Source organism: Bos javanicus, chromosome 4, assembly GCF_032452875.1.
Source record: "Bos javanicus breed banteng chromosome 4, ARS-OSU_banteng_1.0, whole genome shotgun sequence".
Classification (NCBI taxonomy): domain Eukaryota; kingdom Metazoa; phylum Chordata; class Mammalia; order Artiodactyla; family Bovidae; genus Bos; species Bos javanicus.
In genome coordinates this window covers 114979975-115002449 of record NC_083871.1, presented here as the reverse complement: position 1 = coordinate 115002449, position 22475 = coordinate 114979975, and the positions used below count along the sequence as shown (strand labels likewise).

Here is a 22475-nt window from a genome sequence, read left to right as displayed (position 1 = left end):
TAGCATATTCAAAAGCAGAGACATTACTTTGCCAACAAAGGTCTGTCTAGTCAAGGCTATGGTTTTTCCAGTGGTCATGTATGGATGTGAGAGTTGGACTGTGAAGAAAGCTGAGCACCGAAGAATTGATGCTTTTGAACTGTAGTGCTGAAGAAGACTCTTGAGAGTCCCTTGGACTGCAAGGAGATCCAACCAGTCCATCCTAAAGGAGATCAGTCCTGGGTGTTCATTGGAAGGACTGATGCTGAGGCTGAAAACTCCAATACTTTGGCCACCTCATGCGAAGAGTTGACTCATTGGAAAAGACCCTGATGCTGGGAAAGATTGGGGGCAGGAGGAGAAGGGGATGACAGAGGATGAGATGGCTGGATGGCATCACCAACTCGATGCACATGAGTTTGGGTGAACTCCAGGAGTTGGTGATGGACAGGGAGGCCTGGCATACTGCTATTCATGGGGTCTCAAAGAGTCAGATACAACTCAGTGACTGTGCCGGGCACTGTGTTTGACATTTTCATGGATATTCATGATATTAAATCTCATGACAATTTTGGCCTCATTTTACCCATGAGGAAACTGGAGCTCTGTGAACTTGAATCATTTACTGAGGTTGCGTGGCTAGTACGTGGCAAACCAGGGTCAAACTCAGGCCCTCTGACTCCAGAGTTGCCGCCTCCTCCTTCCGGTGCTGTGTGGGCCCTGTCTCCCATTATGGGGCCCTATCTCGGCTCCCATCATGGGCATGACTTAGCAAGAAACTGAGGCAGGACCTACAGGCCAAGGACTTGCTGGAGGAGCCAGCTGCCCCTCCTCCTTCAGTCCTGTGTCTGCCTGGACCGGACTTCTTTCCCATGAGCAACTTAAGGCCCTGCAGCCCTCCAGGACAGGATACTGGAATGGGTTGCCATTTCCTTTTCAAGGGGATCTTCCCCGCCTCTCTTCCCCTTCCACATCTCTTACGTCTCCCGCATTGGCAGGTGGGTGCTTCACCACTCGCCCCATCTGGGAAACCCAGGCAGGTAATAAATGCTCAATAAGCAGCAGGCCCCTCCCTCTAGGTGGCCGTCAGTTGTGGGTGTCCCTGCTGAGCCTGGCAGAACCTCTCCATGAAAGACCTAGAAATGACCTGGTTTTCTGATTTCTCTGGGTCTTTTCAGCCGGGTTTTTCATCAGGAAATTGAGGCTGGAGGGCTCTGGGTTCTGTTGTGTTCACGCAGTTCCCCCGCGACTCCCGTCCAGCCCCTTCTCCGTCTGTCCTTGGTGACAGGGACGCTCAGGCCCTCCCCCTCCCCGCCTGTCCCACGTGGACAGTTGACGCCCTTGGGTGGGTCATCTGGGTGTCCGTGAGGCTCCCCTGAGGGTCACAGTGGCCTGGTTTTCCTTGAATCTTAATTCCTTCCTTGGGTTCCTTTGGCATCTTTGATCCTAAGATACAGCCCAGTGGGAGGTGGGGAGAAGGCTGGAGAAAAGCAAACCCAGACCTGGCTTTCTGTTCTGATTTTACCCCACGGGCGAGGTGTGTGCTGGCATTTCACTCTCTCGTGTCTGCTTCTCAGGGCGTCTGCCATCTGCCTGTGATCGTGGCTCCAGCTCCTTAGAGCCTTGCTGGGCAGGTCCCAGAAATAAGAGAACAGAGACCCCGGCAGGAGTCTGCAGGCAGCACCTGGAGGGTTAGGGGTCCAGGCCACCCAGGGCCAGGGAATCTTCCTTCTCTTCTGGGCCCAGGGCTCCCAGAACAGGGTCTCACCGGCTTGAGAACCAGACACGGAATCAGGGCAACTCAGCAGACTCGTACCCCACACAGCCTACATCCTTCTGGACAGGCAGCTGCGTTAACTCAGTCATGTTCAGAGTCACATTTTCATGACTGGAAGGAAACTTGGGCCTGGCGCTTATGGGCATTTGGGGTGTTCTGAGACGCCCACTGTGGAAGGAGGAACAGGGTAGGCCCTGCTTGGGGAAGGGTCAAAAAGAAGCAGACGGAATGTTCTCCTGACTGAGGGTGTGGACGTGCATGTGTGCGTGCTAAGTCACTTTAGTCATCTGACTCTTTGCGACCCTGTGGGCTGTAGCCTGCCAGGCTCCTGTGTCCATGGGATTCTCCAGGCAAGAATACTGGAGTGGGTTGCATGTCCTTCTCCAGGAGATCTTCCCAACCCAGGGATCAAACATGCATCTCCTGCAACTCCTGCCTTGCAGGCTGGTTCTTTACCTCTGAGCCACCGGGGAAGCCTGGGGACGGTGCACGACCCTCCAAATAACTGGGACCAACAAACGGACTCTTCCACGATCCATACTGGGTGTGAGGCCCCCTCAGAAGGAGAAAAGGAGGGCAAACACGAGGGGCGATGCAGCAAGGCCAAAGACTCCCTTCTGCACAGAAGCGGGTCTGGCTGTGGGATGGGTCGGTGTGGCTTGGGCTGGTTGAAGAGGAGGCTCCTTTGCTTTACAGAAACCGTGGGCCTCTGCCAGGTAAATCCTGCCCACCTGTTCTTCTCAAAGATGGGAGACGTGGGAAGACATTTCTAGAAATACTTTCACCAGTAAGGATCAGAAGGGTGATTCCTCCTTATCCAAAAATCAACTATAATTCTTTAACCGCCGTTGCTAGTACCAAACCCTTTCCTGGCTCACTGCCGTTGCTAGTACCAAACCCTTTCCTGGCTCAGTGGTAAAGAATCCACCTGCCAGTGCAGGAGCTGCAGGTTCGATCCCTGGGTGGGGAGGGTCCCTTGGAGAAGGAAATGGCAACCCACTCCAGGATTCTTGCCTGGAGAATCCCATGAACAGAGGAGCCTGGTGGGCTGCAGTCCATGGGGTCACAAAGAATCCGACACGACTTAGTGGCTAAACTACAACACCAACAACATCAAACCCTTTCCTACCCAGCTTTGGCAGGAAACATGTGGTTCTCCAAGGTGAGTTTCTGGATAATGGAAACTCCTTCCCAAATAGAGCACTTGACCAGCCAGGTGAGCCCTCCTGTGTCAGAGTCAGGGCTGAGCTGGGGAAGGGGGGTTCTGGAGGTGCCCTTGGAGGGGTGTCTGTATTTTACCAGCAAGCAGGACAGATGTGCTTTGATGGCTGGGAAGACGAACATGGGAGGGAAACTTCCAGAACCTGATGCTGAGGAGAAACCCTCCAATGGGGGTTGGGGGCAGGTAGCGGGGCAGGGTGAGGGATAGGAAGTGGACAGGGCAGCCACGGATCCTGAGCAGGGCTGGGCTGACGGCCGAGAGTGCCAGGGGCTTCCTGATACTGCACAGACTTGAGGCTGGGTACAGGCAGGAAGGGGCCGGACAGGGCTGGGGGTGCAGGCATTTTGAGTGAGCTTTCTGCTCGGGTTCCCCGAGCACCTTGGCCCCTGGTGGGGCTTGGCCCTTCCTGCAGGCCCTGGCCAGGCGTCTCCCCAGCACGCTGCTTGGCGCTCGCTGCAGACATCTGTCACCACCCACTCGCTCTGAGTCATCCACACTTATCTGCTTAAAGCGCAGAGCCTTGAAATGTACTTTCCACGGGGGCCTTCCAACACAGATCCAGGGAAGAAGGAGGGTCCTGGGGAAGAGGGGAGGGACGTGGGTTAGGGCTCCCGAGAGCCCCTCGCTGCTTTCCTTCCGTGGGGTGGTGTCCGGTTGTCCCTCCCGGCCCCACCCGGCCCCTTGTGGTCTCTCTAGCGGCTGCCTGGCAGCCCTTCCTGAAGGACTGGCTCCCCTTCCAGGCTGGCTGCCCGCACAGGGGGTGCTGGGCCCACCTGGGGGGCTGTCAACCCCACTCCCACCCCCGGGAGAGGCTCTGAGGGAGGCTTCAGGGGGCCGGGAAAGGAAGGGGGCGACAGCTGCTGCTTGGTCTGTTTTTCCTCCTCACCTCGGCCCATCTTCACTTCCAGACCCCCAGATTTCAGCCAGAGCCCAGAGTGTTTCTCCGAGCATGCCACCCTCCTGCATGGGGTCTCTTGGGGTCTGGCCCCGCCTGCTGAATGGAGGTTCCCCACAGAGTCGTCTGTGCCCTGAAGACCAGCTTTGCGGGAGAGGAATCTGGGTGCATGAATTGGAATCAACCTTTCTCCCTCCTGCTCATTTATCTAAAAAAAAAGAAGAAGATTCTAGCTATTGCCCAAAGTCCAGCCTGGCAGCAAGTCTAGCTGATCCCTGCCCCTTCCCCCAACTCCCACCCCCATCCGCCTTCTCTAATTTCACTCAGGGAGAAAGATAAGGAAATCGCTGTGAAGGTGCCAGAGCACAAACAAACAGAGCAAAAGGCCACAGTATTTTGTCACTGATTCTAGATGCCTGCGGACTCTGGTTAATCCAGGGTCCTGTCCGAGCTACTGGCCATGCCTCCGCTGGATCCTAACTGTCAAAAAACTGGCGGCTAGTGACACCAACCTGACATGGCCCAGGCGCTGACCCCAGAGGTCCTTCTGGGTCTCAGTGACCGACACTCTGACAAAATCTGGAATCCAGTGAGTGGAGATATAGGTGGAGATAAGCTGGCGGTGGGCTTCGCTCTTCCCCACCTTTAAATAGCCGCGTGTTCTTGGTGCCTGGTGATCCCTACACTTCCTACTTGGCAGGCGGGGAAGGTGTCCTTTACAGAGGAGGAGGGAGTGGGAGTCATGGCCTCAGTCCCAGAGAGCTGCTGAGCACCCCTTCCCCACTCCTAGGGCTCCCCGCTCCAGGGCTCCCCCACTAGCCTCACTCAAGCACTTTTCCTGTCTGTCTGTGTCCATCCCATTCAGATTTCTCTCTTTTATCTCTGAGGCCTTCAGGGTTTTCTGCTGAGATTTGTTGTTGCTGTTCAGTCACTGCGTTGTGTCTGACTCCATGAACTGCAGCACGCCAGGCTCCTTTATCCTCCACTGTCTCCCGGAGTTTGCTCAAATTCATGTCCATTGAGTTGATGATGTCATCCAACCATCTCATCCTCTGTCGTCCCCGTCCTCTCTTCCTCTCAATCTTTCCCAGCATCAGGGTCTTTTCCAGTGAATCGGCTCTTCCCATCAGGTGGCCAAAGTGTTGGCATTTCATTATCAGTCCTTCCAATGAATATCCAGGGTTGATTTCCTTTAGGATTGACAGGTTTGATTTCCTTGCAGTTCAGGGGATTCTCAAGAGTCTTCTCCAACACCACAATTCGAATGCATCAATTCTTTATGCTCAGCCTTCTTTATGGTCCAGCTCTCACATCCATAGGTGACTCCTGACAAACCTAGAGATTAGCTAATCATCCAATAACCTACCAACTCAGAGAAGGGGGTAGTTTAGTGAGTTATCTCTTCTGGTTATTTGAATGCAGCCTGGACCCAGATAAGGGTCAGTTTTCTCTAATTTCACTGTTTGAGATCCACAGTTAGGATCCAGCTGAGGCATGGCCAGCAGCTCAGACAGGACCCTGGATTAAGGCTCAGACAGTAAAGCGTCTGCCTACAATGCGGGAAACCTGGGTTCAATCCCTGGGTTGGGAAGATCTCCTGGAGAAGGGAATGGCAACCCACTCCAGTATTCTTGCCGCCACCCCCCCACCCAAAAAAAAAAAAAGTGGCTCAAAGAAATATTTTTTCCCTGGAGATGGAAATGGCAACCCACTCCAGTACTCTTGCCTGGAGAATCCCATGGAGGGAGGAGCCTGGTAGGCTATAGTCCATGGGGTCGCAAAGAGTCGGACATGACTCAGCGACTTCACTTTCACTTTCCGGGCATTTAGAATTAGTGAAAAATACTCTGGTGCACTGGGAGGACACAGAGGGATGGTATGGGGAGGGAGGAGGGAGGAGGGTTCAGGATGGGGAACACATGTATACCTGTGGCAGATTCATTTTGATATATGGCAAAACCAATACAATATTGTAAAGTTAAATAAGATAAAATTAAAAAACAAAACAAAACAAAAACAAACAAAAAAATACTCTGGCTTTTTGTTTTCTGGCACTTTCACAATGATCTCCTTATCTTTCTCCCTGAGTGAAATTAGAGAAAACTGATCTTTGAAGCACCAGTTTAGGTTTGGGACATCTCATGCTTGGGGATTTACCTTTGAGAGAAATGGGCTCCTGGTGTCCAAGGGCTCTTTCCCCCTGGCTTTGTGTGCAGCTGCTGTGTGTTTGAGCTGAGTTCTGGAAGGTGGAACGCTGGCCTTTCAGGTCCCAGGTAAGGAAAGAAGGGACAGCCGCACCCTCTCTGATTTGTGTAACAAGGTGCTTTGGCACCAGGAGGGCCACTGGAACTGGAGACTTTCTGCTAGAAAATAATGTAACTGGTCTGTAACACAGAGCACAGTGCTTCCTGGAAACTCTACTCCCACTGCTTGGAAAAGCATATTCCGTATTTCAGGCTTGGCAATGTGGACATCTTCCCTGGGTTCTGTTGATTGCTTGTCTTGCTTTTTCTCCCCTGTGGTATAGGGATGGCTGGTGGTTGACCGGGTCACTTTTTGGCCAGCTTTCATGACCTGTGGCTTACATACAGTGAAATTCGCCAACTTTTAAGTATACAACCAGGTTGGGGGGGGGGGGGCTCAGTATGCAGTCACGTGACTGCCGGCGCAATTGTGGTACAGGACACTTCCATCGCCCCTCAAAGGTCCTTCGGGCCCCTCTGCAACCTGCCCCCTCCCACCCCCACCTTGAGGCTGAGGGTGCTTCTGTGTCTTCCCCACGAATGCTTTACCTCTGTTTCCAGCGCCACCTCCGACACAGAGGGGCTACTGAATGGATCTAAATGGATAAACACATCAGTGGCTCTAACATACGTTTAATACCCTCCATTGAGACTCCTTCTGATTCCTCCGCTTCACCCTCAGTTCTGAAAGACGGTCTAACAGGCTTTTGTTAATAAATAATTTCTGCATTTAGTCATTCCTGATCTCAGCCTTCTGATCAGCATTAGATAATCAGCGTTCCCAGAGCTGATGAAATTCCAGCTAAAGGCAGAGAGACACGCTGTTCTCATGGCTTGTGCCGTCAGGGGCAAGTGTGCAATTCCCTTCCCACTCTTCAGAAGGCTGGACGCACTGCAGGAGCATCCGTGGCCGCTTTTTGTCAGCTCCCATCCTAGACCGGAAGTCACCGACCTACCTCACCCCCCACCTTCCTTGGTTTGGGGATTTTTTGGTCATAAAGAGGAAGCTGGCACTTGAGCAATTTAGAGGCATACCCAGGGAGCATCCCCAAAGACTGCTTCAGTTTACAGGGACTTTCAGTTTCCCTAATTCGTCACCAAGGGGCCAGAGCCCCTTCGTCATGCCTTGCTGAACGCTCCTTTCTCCTGTAAGTTTGGGATGGATCTTGCCGTTGTAAGGGTGCCATTGAATCTGTCCTTTTCCCATAACCAGAGCTGTGAGAAAGACGATTCCATGGTCTACCCAGTGGGTACAATGTTAAAAACATTTTGCCCCTAAATATAATAGCATTTACCCATAAAATCAGTCATTCATTTTAGAGTAATAGCTAACAGTTTCCAAGCGATTGTCATGCATCATTATAATCTCTTTATTGTTGTTTTGTTGTTTAGTAGCTCAGTCATGTCGATTCTTTTGTGACCCCATGGACTGCACCCCACCAGGCTCCTCTGTACATCAGATTTTCCAGGCAAGGATACCGGAGTGGGTTGCCGTCTCTCCTCCTGGGGATCTTCCCGACCCAGGAATCAACACCATGTCTCCTGCACTGGCAGGTGGATTCTTCACCACTGCACCACCTGGGGAGCCCTGTAATCCTTTTCTATGTTAATCCAAAGGTATTGTGTTTACCTATTTATGAGTTTGAGTAGGCTCCGGGAGTTGGTGATGGACAGGGAAGCCTGGCGTGCTGCAGTCCGTGGGGTTGCAAAGAGTGAGACACGACCGAGCGAGCGAACTGAACTGATTTATATGCTAACTCATAATCTCACAGGAACCCCTATGACTCCCATTTTAGAGATTAGAAAACTGAGAAATTAGCTGTCGCATGATTACATAGTTTTCTGGTTGCTGTTTCATACACCGCCCTGATTCTTAAGGCTGTGGTCTGTGATCGCCCGGGTCCCGGGGCCGCCTCATCAGCCCAACAGTTCTCCTTTGGGGTTCCTCAAACATTTTCAATACAGTGGCCCCTGGGGCAGAGTTCTCAAGGTTTCTTCACCGCCCCATCTGGTGCCTGGCCGGTTTCACATCCTTTTCTCCATGCTGCCTTTCCGTGTGGCTAGTTCGAACTTCCCCAGAGCACAGTGGTCTCGGCGCAGTGGGACTTATAACACGGCAGCTGGCTTCCCTCAGGAAAGAGTCCAGGGGATCCAGGGATAAATTTCTTATCCCCTAACTCAGAAGCCTAACCGACCCAAGTTGTTCTTCTGTGCTTCCATGTTGCACCAAAAATTGTGTGTACTTGGTCAGTCAGTCGTGTCCGACTCTTGGACCCCATAGACCGTAAGCTGCCAGGCTCCTGTCCATGGGATTCTCCAGGCGAGAATACTGGAGTGGGTAGCCTATCCCTTCTCCAGCGGATCTTCCCAACCCAAGAATCGAAGCGGGGTCTCCTGCTTTGCAGGCAGATCCTTTACCAACTGAGCCACCAGGGAAGCCCCAAATAGATGCAAATAGTACAGGTGCAAATGTAGGTTACTCAGATGCAACTTTCCACTGATTCAGCGAAAGTTCAGCGACCTGACAGCCTTGGCTGTTGGTGATGAGGCTGTGGGGCAAACAGATGCTGTCCTACACTCCAGTTAGGAGAGCGGAATGGTCCGCACCTAAGGAGGCCCGTGATGGTTTCTGTCAGGAATCAGTGACGCAATACCCTTTGAGCAGCAGTCACGTGAACCTAGAACCATGAAAAACGTACAGTTTCCATTGCAGCAGCCTGTGATATCGGCAGGCCCTGGTGAAACTAGCACGTCACGTGCAGACGGACACACCGCAGATGCCAGAAAACCCTGCCTACTGACGTTGAAAGATCCCTAGACAGATACAGTGATGGACAAGTGTGGAGCAGAATATATAATATGCCAGGGAGCCCCTTGCATTAGAAAGGGGGACTGGGTATTTCACTTGCATGAAGAAACCCCAACTGGGTGTGCAGCTGAAAGTGGTCCCTTTGAAGGCATGCTGTGGATGGAGACAAGGGTGGAAGAGCCCAGCTTTTCAAGCCTGTATCACTTTGTTCTGACTCTTCAATCACTGTAAGGAGTTTTTTAAATCTACACACAAAGAATCAGTTGGATGACATTGCTGTTGCCCTCAGAGTGCTCACAACCTTGACAGAGAGAAGGTGTAGCAACAGATGGACAGTGCTTGAGTGGGTCGGTTTTCTTGTTCTTTTTTTTATACTTTTTATCTTGGAGTATAGTTGATAGTATGTACCTTGGAGTATAGTTGCATAATTTCAGGTGTACAACCAAGTGATTCAGTTGTCCAGATACATGTGTCTTTTCTTTTTCAAATTTCTTTTCTCAGTTAGGCTGTTACGTAATATTGAGCCGAGCTCCCTGTGTAGTCCTTGTTGATTATCCATTTTAAATATAGCAATGTGTGCATGTCAGTTGAGTGGACTGATTTTATAATATTTTTTTAAAAAAATTAATTTTGTTTGTTTACTTATAGCCATGCTGGGTTTTCGCTGCTGTGGTGGGCACTCTGGTTGTGGCGAGCGGAGACTTTTGTTTCTTTGCTTTCGGCTGTGCTGGGTCTTTGCTGCTGCGGTGGGCACTCTCTGGTTGTGGCGAGCGGGCACTGCCGTCTAGCTGTGGTCTTCTCACTGCGGTGGCTTCTCTTGCTGCAGAGCACGGGCTCTGTGGCATGTGGCCTCAGTAGTTGCAAGTCCCAGGCTCTAGAGCGTAGACTAGGTGGTTGGGGCCCACGGGCTTAACTGCTCTGTGGCACGTGGGATCTTCCGGACCAGGGATCGAACCTGTGTCTCTTGCACTGGCAGGCAGATTCTTTACCCCGAGCCACCAGGGAAGCCTGAGTGGGTGCATTTTAAATGCAGTGGGCTGAGGGGTCATTTCCAGTGGACGGGACCGCCAAGGCCTTGTGAACCTATCAGACCCGCATTTGTTCTAAAGGAGGAAGAGGCGATGACTGGGTGAGAGAAGGCCGGATCAGCCCCAGCTGGACAGCCTGGTGCTGGCCAGCGCCTCTCAAACCCCGGGGTGGAGGAGGCAAGCCAACCCGCTGGCCCTGACGGTGGCTCCCTGAACTCCAGCGTGAGAACCGCTGGCTTACACTTGTATTCCCATCGAAGTATTTTTAATTGCAAATTGTCACCCACCTCCTGTCGTTCCTGCAGGAGCAGCAGGGAGCCTGCAGTCTAGCTGAGGGTCTGCCCGGGGCTCTGCCAAAAGGCCCGTGGTCATTGGTCCCCATTGGGACAGGCTGGAGCGGTCACTTCATCCCACGTCCACGGCTCTGAGTCCTTCCTGAATGCTGGGGGCCAGGTGCCTGGCACACGGCCAGACTCGGGGCCCTGAGCCTGAGGGGATCTCGGACAGAGAAGATAACTGAGGTGAGGGAAACCTGGAGAAGGAACTGCTAGCTGAGGTCAGGAAGCAGGAGGGTGGGAGGAAGGCGTGCAGACCCACGTCCCCTCTCTCAGGCCAAGCTGGCCATGGGGTGCTGGCTTCCTGACTGCTACTTTTTAAAGATGATTTGTGTATAATAACCTTGAAGGGGTCGTGGGCCCGGTTGGAGGTGAGGGAGGGAGAGAGGGGTCCCAGGCCACGTGCAGGCCACAGAGTAACCAGGAGGAAGCGGATGGAAGTCTGGGCGGTGGCCTCGGTGGCCTGGACACCAGGTGATGAAAATGACACCTGCTTCCCCAGGCCGGAGGGGCCACAGAAGGTTTCAGCCAGCAAGGTACCTGCTCGAGGCTGCTCCTTTCCTGAGGCCAGGCACACAGCAGGAGAGGACCAGCCCACGCGACCTTCTAACTGTGTCCTTTGAACCACGACTGCGTGGAAACCAAGAGGGGACCACACGGAGCCTCTGAAAGCCCCCCTGGCAGCTCTGGGTACCCCTCCCCCAACCTGTGGGACTCCCCACTCTTTGTGGACCTGCCCAGGGATGGACCAATCAGTTTACAGTAGATCTTTGGGAAGCATCAGCTCCCCACAGTCGTCCTGGAAGGTCAGAGTCTACTTACTTTGGGTCCAAAGACCTGGGACGTGAAGACCCGTGTTTTACAAGCGGAGGGAGGTGTCCACAAGAACTTGTAGGTACAAAAGGCAGAGATATGTCCAGAGGCTTCCAGAACCAAGTGACCAAGAGTAAAAATGGAAGGGCTGGTGATCCCCAGAGACACGCAATCCCAAGGTGTCCTCTGGCTTGAGGAACCTGACCCAGAATCTTCCATGCCTCTCTCAGTGAGAAGTAAAGATCCCAAACCGTCTAGCAGGGGCCAGGGGACAGCCAGATCCCGGCCCCCCAGGTGGCCTGCCGACACATTGCAACACACGAGGACACACCAGGACAAGGTCTTCCTAAGAGATAGTGGCTTTTAACCCAGTTCCTAGGATGTGGGAAGCAGGCTGTTATTTCCCCCTGCCTTGAAAAAGCAAATCTGCCAACAACCCCTGTGTTCTGTACCTGACTTCCCGCCGTGGAGGCAGCTGATCTAGAAGTTTCTGCTCCTCTGGTGACTTTGGCCTCACACCCAGGATTTTTCTTCCCTCTCCTCCTTACATAACAAGCCCCCACTCTTAAACAGAATGGATTTGTTGGCAGCAGAAACAAGAAACCCCAGCAAATCCCTTGTGTGGCTCCGTGAGCACCGTGGTCTGTATCCTTGAGTCCCCGACCGGGAGCCAGTAGTTACTTAGTGCCCACGGGGTCTCCAGCCCGGGCCTGGGGTTTGTGTCCCCCAGTTCCCACTGCAGACATCCCAAGGCTGCCACCAGCTTCCATCTGGAGCCTGATGGCCAGAACCCTCGCCCCAGGGTCCACATGGCCGGCTTGGCCTGAGAGAGGGGACATGGGTCTGCACACCTTCCTCCCACCCTCCTGCTTCCTGACCTCAGCTAGCAGTTCCTTCTCCAGGTTTCCCTCACCTCAGTTATCTTCTCTGCCCGAGATCCCCTCGGGCTCAGGGCCCCGAGTCTGGCCGTGTGCCAGGCACCTGGCCCCCAGCATTCAGGAAGGACTCAGAGCCGTGGACATGGGATGAAGTGACCGCTCCAGCCTGTCCCGACGGGGGCCGATGACCACGGGCCTTTTGGCAGAGCCCCGGGCAGACCCTCAGCTAGACTGCAGGCTCTCTGCTGCTCCTGCAGGAACGACAGGAGGTGGGTGTTCAAGGCCCAGGGCGGTGTGTGATGGGTTGGCAGGCAGAACTGAGGACATTTCTGCCTGTTTGCTGCTATTAACTTTTTTTTTTATTAATAGACTTTTGGGGGGCAGTTTTAAAGTTACAGAACAATTGAGCGAAAAGTTCAGAGAGCTCTGTGTACCCCCTTCCCCTCCCTGCCAGCATCCCCTGTTATTAATATTAGTGGTGCATTTGCTACAATTGATGAGCCTTTGTCAATACACTATTATTAACTGCACTGGAGAAGGGGATGGTCACCCACTCCAATAATCTTGCCTGGAAAATCCCACAGACAGAGGAGCCTGGACGGCTATAGTCCGTGGGGTTGCAAAGAGTCGGATACGACTGAGCGCATTAACTGAAAGTCATAGTTCACACTGGGCTCGCTCTTGGTTTTGTACATTTTATGAGTTTTGATGAATCTATAGTGACATGGGTTTCCCTGGGGGTTCAGCTGGTAAAGAATCCGCCTGTAGTGCGGGAGACCTGGATTCGATCTCTGGGTTGGGAAGATCCCCTGGAGAAGGGAACAGCTACCCACTCCAGTATTCTGGCCTGTAGAATCCCATGGACTGTATAGTCCATGGGGTCGCAAAGAGTCGGACACGACTGAGGGACTTGCACTTTCAGGGTTCAGGTGCAAACACGTCCTGTCTCGGAGAAGGAAACTGAAGCCAGCAGTGGGAAGTGCCTTTCCAATCATCACAGCTGGTTGGAACCGAAATCTGTACCCGGGCCTTCCTCAGAGAGGGCATGGGCTCGGTTCAGCTGCTTTTTAAAAAAAAACAACAACAGGAGCTCAATTAGTAAAAAGGGCCAACAAATACATTTTACAAAAGAGCTAGCTGCTTGGCCATTTTGACTGTCGTCATTAACCTGCCGTGTGTCGGGACTTCCTTGGTTGTCCAGCAGCTCAGCCTCCGAGCTCCCCGAGTAGGGGGCCCAGGTTCGATCCCTGGTCAGGGAACTAGATCCCACATGCTGCCACTAGGAGTCTGTATGCTGCAACTGCAGACCCCACATGCTGCAGTGAAGATCAGAAACCCCGAGTACTGAAGCTAAGAGCTGGTGCAGCCAAATAAATAAATAAGCAACCCCCCCACCAAAACCTGCCTGTTGGCCCAAGGTAGGGTCCTCGAGCGCTCCGTGGCCACCAGGCTCCGAGTGCCCCCAGCGCCCACAGTTCCACCTGAGAATGCTGGTTTCCCACATGGGGCAGCAGAGTGTATGCCTGGCACGTGCTCGACAGGGCCCTGGTGGGCCCTGCCCCGGAAGGACGGGGAAATGGGCAGATACCCTCTATGGGGCCCACTGGTGTCCATGTACCTGCTGAGCTAGGCTCTGATGCCAACACCTGGAGCCCTTCTCTGCAGAGCGCCCACCAGCCTTCCATTGGCAGGAGGACGCCGAAGTTTTGGTGGTTCCTGAAAGTTCCAGGAACAGCTGTTCACCCCGACGGCCGTGGCCACAAGTGAGGAGGGAATCCCAGAAAGTTGTAAATTCACACGAAGCCAACAGTGACAAGGAACAACTTGGGACAAGAGTGTGGTTGCTGGATGCCCAGTTGCCCAGAGAGCTTAAGTTAGAGGAGGAAAGCCGAAAGTGAGAGTGTTAGTGGTTCAGTCCTGTCTGACTCTCTGTGACCCCGCCAGACCTCTCTGTCCATGGGATTCCCAGGGCAAGAACACTGGAGTGGGTGGCCCCTTCTCCAGGGGATCTTCCTGACCCAGGGATCAAACCCAGGTCTCCTGCATTTCAGGCGGATTCCTTACCACCTGAGCCACCTGGGAAGTCAAATCAGAGAATCGACTTGTGTAATAATTATAACCGACACTTACGTGTGTGCAGAACAGACGAGGCGTGCCAGGGGGCTCTGTCTGCACGGGGACTCTGCAGGACAGCTGATACTGTTTTATGTGATAGGAACACAAACTGGAAGGTGAAAGATGAGCTGGAGAGCATGGTGTGGTAGGGAACTCGGCTCAAAGTTGCGCGACCAGGAGCTGGTTCTGGCTGGGTCGTGACTCTACCCCGTGGCTTTGAGTAACCCACTCAGCGCTTCCTGGACACCTGTTTCCCCACCTGTATTAGAAGGGGCCTGATGGGGAAGATTTGTGACCTTGTCCAACAGCAGTGTCCTATGACTGCATTATTTCCTTGGTTTAGTTTTTTTTTAAGGTAGTTTTAGACCCTCAGGAGACCTGGGGGTCTGCAGCAGGCCTGGGTCAGGAGGCTGGTGGATACCACTCTGGAAGGGCTTGGTGGGTGGTTGCCCCCGGGGCTGTAACTGCTTTCTGGGTCTGGGGTAGCCCGAGGGTGCTGAGGTTGGCAGGACCCACGGTGGGTCAGAGCAGCAGTGCCCACTGCTCAAGGCGCCTGGGTAGGGATGGATGGAGCTGGATGAAAGGGGAGGTAGGGAGGCACCTGCCGCCCATGCCCGTCACCAGATGTGGTTCTCTGTCTCTGTGCTTTGTGCATATGTCTGGGCACAGAGTGCAAAGAGAGGCCAGAGGGCTTCAGCCAGGACAGAGGGGACCGGATGGTGCCGTCTTTGTGCACTCTCATGACTTCTAGAAGCACAGGGCTCGGCCACTCTCTGAACTCTGCCCACGCTGCTTCAGAGCCCATGCAGCACACGGCTGTTCAGACATTTTTGGTCCATAGTTCGGTAAGGCGTGTGTTTTATCCACTGTTCATGTGTGCCTATGTATGAATAATTGAAGCAAAAATTTTAACAACAAGATGCACTCTTTATTTTGTTCTAGTTTATATTTTGGTGGCCATATAATCCACTAAATTGATGTCATGATCCACTGATGGGTTGGGACTATTCGTTAGAAAACTGGCTAAATGCTTCTGGAGCAGTCAATTTGGCTCAGGCTAAAGGTGAGAGTGAACAAATAAAACCACCCTGCTTGTTATTTGTTGGGATTACATTGTTAAGGATGCTTGCTTGCGGTTTTTCCTCTCTCTTTTTTTTTTTGAGTCTCTGGTGTTTGCTGCTTCCTGCGAACTCCTTGTACTTTTCAGTGTATAGCATGGGGTCATGTGGCAGGTGGGGAGACACAGATAGGAGTGGAAGAACCCGTGGGCACCTGCAGAAATGATCAGGAAGAATCTTTTGATAAATGGTTTTATAAATATAGACGTTGGATGTTCTCAAGATGCGGAGCTTAAAAACTGTGTGGACTTTGGCCACACTGGGTAGGTGGCTGAGAGCAGAAATTAGGTCTCTAAACCCTGGCTCTTGCGTAAGAGCCCCCTGCATGGGGGAGGATGTGTCTCAGAGCCACCAGCAGTGCTTTGACCTTATAAACACGTTCCGTGAGTTCACAGTATTATTCTCATCCGAATTTTCCATCTTGGGCTTCCCTGGTGGCTCAGCTGGTAAAGAATCCACCTGCAATGCAGGAGACCTGGGTTCGATCCTGGGTTGGGAAGATCCCCTGGAGAAGGGAAAGGCTACCCACTCCAGTATTCTGGCCTGGAGAATTCCATGGACTGTTTAGTCCAGGGGTTGCAAAGAGTTGGACATGACTGAGTGACTTAAAAAAAAAAAGGTTGGTCTTGAAGCACAGACCAAAGCTGGGTGATTTTTCTCCCCTGCGGTGCCCACGCTGACCATGGGGTGCAGGCAGGTGGGTGGGAAGGCGGCCGTCGGAGACACGGACCCAGAAGCATCTCCCCTTTCCCCAACCAATCTCGTGGTTGCTATTTTCCTTCCTGGAGAAGACTTAAGTTGTGGGGGGCCCGATGACCCAAGTCACCCAACTGGCCTTGCAAGGGGTGGCACCCACAGAGGGTTCAACATTCAAGGCTACCACAGTCTCGGTTGGTGGTTTGGCATTTTATTTGTGGGTAAAGAAACCCTGCCCAGAAACCCAGCACCAATCTTTGCAGATCCTATCTTAAGGTTTGTCCTAGTAAAATCATGGAAATTAGAGTTGAAAACAGCCCTTGAAATTACAGGCCATCTGTCCTCTGACAGGAGGATTCCCAGCTGGCTCAGTGGTAAAGAACCTGCCTGCTAGTGTAGGAGACACAGGAGATACGGCTTCCATCACTGGGTTGGGAAGATCCCCTGGAGCAGGGAATGGCAACCCACTCCAGTATTCTTGCCTAGAGAATCCCATGGACAGAGGAGCCTGGCGGGATCTAGTCCATGGGGTCGCACAGAGTCAGACACGACTGAGTGACTTAGCACATGCACAGTGACTCTGATGCTGGGAACGATCAAGGGAAAAAGGAGGAGGGGACAGCAGAGGATGAGATGGTTGGATGGCATCACCAACTCTGGACATGAGTTTAAGCGAACTCTGGGAGCTAGTAAAGGACAGAGGAGCCTGGCGTGCTGCAGTCCATGCAGCTGCAAAGAGTTGAACACGACTTAGTGACTGAACAACAGTAGTGTATCTCTCTCTTAATCCTAAATTCTTGATTTATCCCTCCTCCGCTTTCTCCTTTGGGAACCTTAAGTCTGTTTTCTATGCCTGTGAATCTGCTTTGTAAATAAATTCGTTTGTATCATTGTTTTGATTCCACATGTAAGTGGATATCATACGATATTTGTCTTTGAGTTACTCCCCTTAGTATGATAACCTCTAAGTCCATCTATGTAGCCGCAAATGGCATTATTTCATTGTGTATATGTGCCACATCTTCTTTATCCTCTCTGTCGACGGACATTGAGATTGCTTCTGTGTCTGGACAGCTGTGAACAGTGCTGCAGTGAACGCTGGGGCGCATGTATCTTTTTTGTCTTTTCTAGACATGTATCCAAGAGTGGAATTGTTGGATTATATGGTAACTCTGTTTTTCGTTTTTTAAGTACCCTCCAGTGTTTTCCAGGGCTTCCCTGATAGCTCGGTGGTAAAGAATCTACCTGCAATGAGGGAGACCCCAGTTCACTTCCTGGGTTGGGAAGATCCGCTGGAGAAGGGATAGGCTACACACTCCAGTCTTCTTGGGCTTCTCTTGTGGCTCAGCTGGTAAAGAATCCGCCTGCAGTGTGGAAGACCTGGGTTCAATCCCTGGGTTGGGAAGACCCCCTGGAGAAGGGAAAGGCTACCCACTCCAGTGTTGTGGCCTGGAGAATTCCATGGACTGTCTAGTCCATGGGGTCGCAGAGTTGGACGTGACTGAATGACCTTCACCAGTGTTTTCCATAGTGGCTGCACCAACGGTGTCAGAGAGTTCCCTTCTCTCCACACCCTCTCCAGCAGTTACTTGTAGCCTTTCTGCTGACGACCATTCTGAACAGCATGAGGTGGTACATCATCATATTTTCAGGAAGAACCCTCTGTGGTATCATCCGATCTGGTCTTCACAGCACTACCCGGTGATACAGAAGGCCCTGCAGCCTCGTTTTACAGATTGAAAAATGAAGGCCCTTGGAAGCTAAAATGATTGCTACACACCAGAAGTCACGGGCAAACTGAGGGGAGAGTGGGGGACTCTTGAGCGCTCTGGTCTAGGGCTTCTGAAGCTCCTTGGTGTGGAGAAAAGAGTTTGCTGTCTGCTGCTTTGGAGCTGGGGACAGCGGGGGGCGGGGATGGGGGCAACGCCCTTGAAGTCGCGGGTCAGGCGGCAGATTTCTGCCTTTCTTGGGAGAAAGGCCGCTGCTGCTGCTGTTAAGTCGCTTCCATCATGTCCGACTCTCTGCAACCCCATGGACTGTATCCCGCCAGGCTCCTCTGTCCATGGGAGTCTCCAGGCAAGAATACTGGAGTGGGTTGCCATTTCTTCCTCCTCCAGGGGATCTTCCCCACCCAGAGATCAAACCCGTGTCTCCCGCGGCTCCTGCATTGCAGGCAGATTCTTTACCAACAAGCCACCAGGAAGCCCTGCCTGCTGTGGGGCCAAAATACGCTCCCTCCCTCGGCAGGCGTCACGTGGACACAAAGACCCAGGGCAGGGGGGGAGGCCCCAGGCAGCTGCATGAGTCTGTGGGGACCACAGGTGAGGCGAGGAAGGAGAGTGTCTGCAGGAGGGAAAAATCGTGGCTTTCTTTTCTCTCTCACATCATGAAGTCTCTCAGACTGCAGTTACGAGCCTTGATATCCTCTGTGGAAAATAAAGAGTTCTGGAACTTCTCCCAGAGTCAGGTTTAGGCTTTCCCCTTCATTTGACCTCTGATCTGCCCTTGTTAGGGTTGGGGTTAGGGTTAGATGCTGAAGCTGAAACTTCAATACTTTGGCCACCTGATGCAAAGAACCAACTCATTGGAAAAGACCCTGATGCTGGGAAAGATTGAAGGCGGGAGGAGAAGGGGGCGACAGAGGATGAGATGGTTGGATGGCGTCACCGATCTGACGGACATGAGTTTGAGCAAGCTCTGGGAGTTGGTGATGGACAGGGAAGCCTGGAGTGCTGCAGTCCATGGGTCACAAAGAGTTGGACACGACTGAGTGACTGAACTCAACTACCCTTGTTGCCAGGTTCCACCGTTTCAGGGTTTGTTCGTTGTTTTCCGATAGTTATGTGACTGTTCCCAGAGGCTGCGTGACCCTGGCTCTGGTCACCACCCCTACATTAGCACCAAGAGATGCCCATTTGGTGGACCGAGGGATGGAGCAAAGTCAGTCCTTATGGAGACGCCTCCCTGGAGCCTTTCACCTGAGGGGCTCACCAAGGCCTTCATCACAGCCCCGACAGCTCGAGTGCAGATGAGGCTAGTGGTGTGAGCACTGCCTCTGTGTGGGTGACAGGGGGTTGGGGGGACAGGCTGGGTAGGGGGCGGTGTACCCATGGTTCTGGGGATGCCACTCAAGCTTTCCAGAGTTATGCCGAACTTCCGCTGGGATTCCCCTGCCGTTGGTACTAATGACCCTGATGCTAAAGGTTGAGCGACCTGAGAAATCACTTGAGAAACTACAGAGTTAGTATTCAGGAAGCAGGTAGAGTTAGAGAACACATAAAGTTAGAAAGCCAGAGCCTGGTGGGGAGGGCAGTTTGGAGGAGAATGAAAGTGATGGAGGCGTCCAGCTCTTTGCGACCCCATGGACTGCAGTCCGCCAGGCTCCTCTGTCCATGGGATTCTCCAGGCCAGAATACTGGAGTGGGTAGCCATTCCCTTCTCCAGGGGATCTTCCCGCCCCGGGATTGAATCCGGGTCTCCTGCATTGCAGGCAGACTCTTGACTGTTGGGCCACCCGGCAGTAGGTCCATGTGTATATATGGCTGAGTTCCTTTGCTGTCCACCTGAAATGATCACAACATTGTTAATTGGCTATACGCCAATATAAAATAAAAAGTTCTAAAAAAAGATTGAAAGCCAGAAATGCATCTGGATCGTAACCCATTCAGCTATGAAGCATCACTGGGGAAGCAAGGGGCACCCCCTCCATACCCCCCAACACACACCGAGTCTGGGCACCCTGCCCTGAGCTGGGAGGGCAGGGGACAATGTCTGGTAGTTTGAGAAAAGAAGAAAATTATTTTGACGACAAGTCCTGGAAGATGAGAAGCATTTTATTCTCAATGTAGCAGTAGTCCCTTAAAACACTCCTAATCCCTCCAGCTGTTTAGCTCAACAGATAAGAACAGAGCTTCTCAGCGCTAAAGGCATCTTCTGAAATTGTCTCGTTAAACCCTTCATTTGGGAGCTGGAAGACCGGGTTCAGGCGTGCCCAAGATCCCCGGTTCCCCAGATAGTAAACCACAGGACAGGGCTGGAGCCCCCAAGCTCCACCTCGGTGACCAGGTCGTGCTGTTACGTGCCCGAGGGATGTCGGCTTGTCCAGCCCAAACAGCGCCCGGGACCCACTGTCCACCCGGGTAGCGTCAGATGCGGTGACGCGCTGTGGGTTCAGGTCTGCTCGGCAGGGAAGGAACATGGGACCGTCCTCCATGTGTGCCTTCGCCCGGGAGGAGTCAAACCACTGGAAACTGCGCAGGAATGTTCGGTGATGACCCTGATGTTTCAAACCCCTGGTTGGCCCTCAGGTGCAGGCCGCGGCCCCTGACCTCGGCGGCCTTTCTGTTTGTCCTGTGTGTGCACTTTTACCGGGGCTCTTTCCGGGGGAGCCCAGCTGCAACAACAAAGGAGTTTTGTAAGACAAAGCGTCAGAAATGCTGAAAGGGCAGAACTGCATCTGATTGATAACACGCCTGCTGCCAAGGCTCTGAGACATCAGATGGTTGTAAACAGTATGGAGAAGGGTTGGGATAAGTGGCTGGGGGAGTGGGCAAGCTGTAAATGAGACCCCAAACTATACAGAATGGGGTGATTGCATCTGGCGGTGGGATGCTTGATACTTTTCAGTCCTTTGCAACATCAGCATAAATTACTTTTTAAAAATCTGCTGTTGAAGTACACTGGATTTACAATGTTGTGTTAGGTGCATCGCTTTAGATTAAGATGTAGTAGACCTTGAAGAGGCAGTATCACACACTGCCTTGGGAGTGAACCGTTGAACTGTACCAAGTCTCCTCCATCCTTGCTCCTCCCCTGAGACCTCACTGTGCCAGGGATGTGCACTTTGCCCGGAAGAGCCCTGTGTCTTTGTCACTGAAGAGCCCTGGGTACCTTCTGATACCCAGTAGTTTTTGTCACTGGAGCTGAGTCATCCCAAGAAGATGGGAGGGTGTAGTCGGTAGAGCTCTGAGCTGGGAGCGGGTGGACCTGGTTTATAGAGCCTGTCTGCCATGGTGCCCTTGTCTGCTTTGGGCAAATGGCTTTGCCTTTCTGACCCCTTAATATCTTCATCTGTAGACTGGCGTGAAACCACTTGCCTTTCCTACTTGTCTGGGCTGCTCTGAAGACCATATGAGGCAAAGACTCAAAGTTTTTAAGGACATGAAAACAAATGAAAGCATTAATCGCTCAGTCGTGTCTGACTCTTTTCGACACCATGGACTGTAGCCTGCCAGGCTCCTCTGTCCGTGGTATTTTCCAGGCAGCAATACTGGAGTGGGTTGCCATTTCCTCCTCCAGGAGATCTTCCCGACCCAGGGATGGAACCCAGGGACATACCAATGGCAAATCAATGACAACCCTGCTGCTGAGATCTTTGACTTTTGCCTGAAATTCTGAAGAGTGGCAGAGATGGGAGATTAATAAATAACCTACATTTCAGGTCAGCTCGCATCGTGGGAATTTTCTCAAACCTGCGGCTTTCCTCTTTTGTCCTGTGGCTTCCACGACAGGTGACTTTATCAGCCTGAATCCTGAAAACGCACTTTCCCCAAGGACCCTGCTGGTCCTCTCCAGAGCACGTGGTCAGGGTCTAAAATACGTGTGCAGCCGGGGACCGTCCCCAAGGACAGAGCCGTCGCTTGGTAGCTCAGTGAACTGGCCACCCAGTGCCCAGGGAGGGTCTGAGCACCTGCCGATGGGGAGAAGAAATTCAGAGATGGCCAGGGGCGGCTACAGCAGTGAGACCAGAGCTCCAGTAGGCGTTTAAATGTTTAGAAGCCCCGGGCAAGCTCCCGGCACCTGGCCTTCTGGAACTTCACCCAAGCTAAGCGACCAGGTCCCACTCACGCACCGGCCAGCCGGTTCGTGGTCACAGCTGCAGATTTTCCCACACCAGTCTCCAAGGCGCGCCCTGTTTCCTGGTAAGCTGGGGGAGGTGAGATTAGAATCATGGAATGTGGGGTGAGGGAGCCTTCCAGCAAAGCCCGCCACGGGTGCCAAGAGGCTTAGCTCTGGGGATGCTCGACCGAGCGAAACACCCTGCGTGCTGCTGCAGTTGCTCTGTGAGCCTCTCCTGGGCTCGCTCTGGGGCAGGATGGGTGGTGAGGGGCCCGGCCCGGGGTAGGATGAGACCCCGTCCTGGCCTCAGCTCTCTCAAGACCATCTTGTCCCAAGTCACTCCACCACCGGGGCCTCGGTCACTGGCACATGACGGTTCCCTGAGGAATAGATGGGCATGTGCCCGCCGGGTGTCTGGGGATGGCCGGGCTGAACGAATGTCCCGGGGTGATGGTTATTGGAAACCGCAGAGGAATGTACTCATTAAAGGGGGAGGTGAGCGTCCACACCGGGTTCCTCTTCCTCCCCCGTGAGCTGTGACCACGAGGCCCACTGCCGGCCGGCCCCTTGGCAGAGGCCGGGCAAGCCCCCATGCGTGCTGCCCAGGCAGGGGGTCCTCCATCTGGGACGTGATTCAAAGACGCCTGCCCACCCACAGCACAGGGCAAATGCAGGGCACCGATTCGCAAGATGAAAACTTAGCCCTGGCCCTGGACCGGTCCACAGTCC

General features: G+C 52.9%; 1 protein-coding gene across 3 annotated transcripts in view; it reads left to right on the top strand.

The window, feature by feature from the left end:
- The window catches only part of PRKAG2 (protein kinase AMP-activated non-catalytic subunit gamma 2), a 298775-nt gene that overhangs the window by 61656 nt on the left and 214644 nt on the right, over positions 1-22475 (top strand). The gene's annotated exons all lie outside the window — the stretch shown is intronic.